This window comes from Triticum urartu, chromosome 3, assembly GCF_003073215.2.
Source record: "Triticum urartu cultivar G1812 chromosome 3, Tu2.1, whole genome shotgun sequence".
NCBI classification, from domain to species: Eukaryota; Viridiplantae; Streptophyta; class Magnoliopsida; order Poales; family Poaceae; genus Triticum; species Triticum urartu.
In genome coordinates this window covers 285046998-285050215 of record NC_053024.1, presented here as the reverse complement: position 1 = coordinate 285050215, position 3218 = coordinate 285046998, and the positions used below count along the sequence as shown (strand labels likewise).

Sequence of the window (3218 nt, the reverse complement as noted above, 5' to 3'; positions counted from 1 at the left end):
ATGCGGGGGGGGGGGGGGGGGGGGGGAAACAATAAAACTGGGCTGAGGAAGCATGAGTTTTTGGGTTTTTTCTGGATTTTTTTTGGAAATTTGTTTTTTTATTTTCCGTGTTTTTCGGAAATTGGATTTCTTATTTCTTTTCCTGTATTTTCTTTGATTTTACAGGTTGTTTCCTTGGAAATTTTGCATTTTTTGCTGATGTGGCATGCTGACTGGACCTGTTGACTGGTCAAAACCGGTCAACCAGGTCAAAACCGGTCAACAAAGAGAGGAGGGTTGAATACTGACCGGTTTTGAGACTTGGGGTTGTAATTTAGACGGTATTGGAGTTCGGGGTTGTAAATTAGACTAGTCCAAAAGTTCAGGGTTGAAATATGCACTTCTCTCATAAATAAATAACACTACCAATCTACGTATATATTTTTTGTAAACTTTGGCACCGCAGTACAGTTATACGAGTGGCCATACTTTCAGTTCAGGGATCGCCTGGTAATCATCAGCATGTGCATAAACGTGTGCATGTAGCCGGACCATGTAGCCATAGCGATCACCTCTGGTGTAATTATGATATTTCCATCCCATTGACATATTCACAGCTACTATATGTAAGCGTAATTTCCCCTCCGTAATCTTGCAGCAACTGTAGCTGCTCATCCTCCAAATCTCCCGTGTTTGTTGGAGACGAGAGCTTGTTGCTAGTTGAAGCGGTTGAAGAAGGAGACGACGTCTTTGTAGACGTAGTCCTTGGCGCAGGTGCCGATGACGAAGTCGGCGTGCGCGAACTGCTCCAGGTACTGCACCGTGAGCCTGCCGGGGTCGTGGCCCCGGAGGTCGCCGAGGAGGCGGGCGACGTCGACGGGGTCAGCCAGCTCGCCGGCCGCCGTAGCTGAGGAAGAGCGGGAAGCCCGGCGGTATGTTGGACATGTTGTACGCCGGCGGGTCCGGCTGGCCGTACTTCTCCACGTTCACGCCCGGCCACACGTAGTCGTACTTGGACAGCACGCCGTCGCGGAACGTCTGGGCGAGGTGCACCATGGTCTTGGTGGACGTCGGCTGCGGCTCGTACTGGAGGAAGACGTCCACGGCCGAGCTGTTGAGGCAGTAGTTCTTCCCTGCCGTACGCACACGCCATGGACGCTCAGCTCCGAAACCTCTCGATGCATGCACACATACTAGTACTAGCAAAAAGTAGTGATACCTGTGAAGTCTGTGAGGAGGTCGTAGCAGTTGGTTCCAGGATGGCGGCACAGTTCCTTGAAGAGGCCCGCCCCCGCCGGCCTGCAGCGAACAATGAAGCAACAAGGCGTCAGCCAGCTCCGAAGAAGCAGGAATTCAATCAGTCTCCGAACTGAAGATACTGGTACGAGAATGAATGGCGTACGTTACTGGGTTGAACTCCGCCACACCGAGGATGGTGATGAGCTGGTTGGTCATCAACATGGAACAAAAATCACACGGATTATAGTACATGGATGCACATGTCAGCAATTAAGTTGAGAACAAGACCGGATTCAGCTGTACCTCTCCGACGAATGCCTTGGCTAGCAGTATGCCGAGGGGGGTGGTCATGTGGGACAGATAGGCGACCGGGGTCAGCAGCGCCGCCGACTTGAGCTTGTCCACCGTCCTGCCCTCCGAGAAGGCCGCCAGCGCCACCAGCGTCCCCTGCATACACACGTACATAAGTGCCAGAAGCAGCATGGTCGACCACGAGCAATGGAGGAGGAATGGCCGGGCCGAGACCGAGAAAGCTCTGAACGGCTTGTTTACTTACCATGGAGTGGCCGAGGAAGTGCGGCTTCTGCGCCGTGTGGCTGCAGATATAGTCAACCATGCTCGGCATGTCGTTCACCACCAGGTCGTCCCACGACCAGTCCCAGTACCTCTGGTCACAATTAGTTAGGACGACTTAATCAGGATAACTAATTTAGTAGTTGGTCAGGGTATCCATCATTCACTATTGTAGTCGGAGTAGGTACCCGGGAGGAGGAGTCGAGGGAGACGTGGCGGCTGCTCCACCTGGTGCCCCTGTTGTTGGCGACCCAGACGTCGAAGCCGCTGTCCGCGAGGATGTACGCCAACGATTCCTCCGGCGAGCTCAGCAGCCATGTCATGCCGTCCTGCATGCATGCATGCATGCCCCGGCGCCGTTAGTCCCCCTTATCTCTCACATCAATGCACCATACCAAATCTCTACCATTATTTTTGTGTCATGCCCAAACGTGCAGCCTCCAAGGGCACGCACGCATGACGGCATCGATCAAATCTCTTTGTGCCACACACGACGCGGCGTCCGCCGGCGTGCATGACACCATCCATCATAAAACCATGTTTGGCGCCATGCATGCCCTGTGCGCGATTATCCTAACTTATGGGAGGAAGTCCACGACGGACCAAACACACGCGTACCGTGAGAACGCCGTGCTGCAGGAGCACCGGCTGCGCCGCGCCGCCCCACCCCGCGGCGCGCGGCCCCCGCCCCCTCGGGATCCGTTGCAGGCTCAGGATGTACCCGTCCACCGTCGTCACCTACACCCCAATCAACAAGCCAATGAATCAACGACGGGTCATCTTCTAACACGACGGGAGCATCTGATCGATCTGTGCCAAGATCAGTCCGAACCGTGTGCTCCTCGCAGGGGTAGCCGAAGGGCGCCACGGCCAGCGCGCACGCACCCACGCCCGCGGGAACACTGTCGCGCCGCCTCGTCGCGAGGTGGCCGGCCGGGACGCGGGCCTCGGCGCCGGCGGCGCAGAGGATGACCAGCACGGCGACCGCCGCAGGCCCATGCTTGCCGCCCGTGCGCGCGGCGGGGCGTCCACCACTCCACTAGCTAGCTACCTCTGGTGCCTTGGTGTGGTGGCGGTGGTGCGCGGATAGTGCTGATCGAGTGCGCGCGATCGAGGGGGTATTTAAAGTGCGAGAAAGGTGGCGCGGATGGATGGAGGCGACCGAGGTTAGTGCAGTGCAGGGCGAGTGATCCGGCCGGCGAGGTGGACTGCGCCTGCGTGTGAACGGATGGGCCGGCCGGTGAGCGGGATGAGATTCCTGCATGGTTTTCTCTTGCTTTCTTCGACTCGACACCTTTAACTGGCTGGCTCAGCTTGGCCCTGGGGATGAGCACCGGCCATGCTGCCTTGCTTGCACGGCTGCACGTCCGCTTAATTAGCATACGTGTGTTTTCACAAGTTATTTGGTCTTGCTAAATTCTACTCCC

General features: G+C 56.3%; 1 pseudogene; it reads right to left on the bottom strand.

The window, feature by feature from the left end:
* Positions 1-547: 547 nt before the first annotated feature.
* Positions 548-2870, bottom strand: LOC125548329 (annotated as a pseudogene).
* Between the last annotated feature and the right edge of the window lie 348 nt (positions 2871-3218).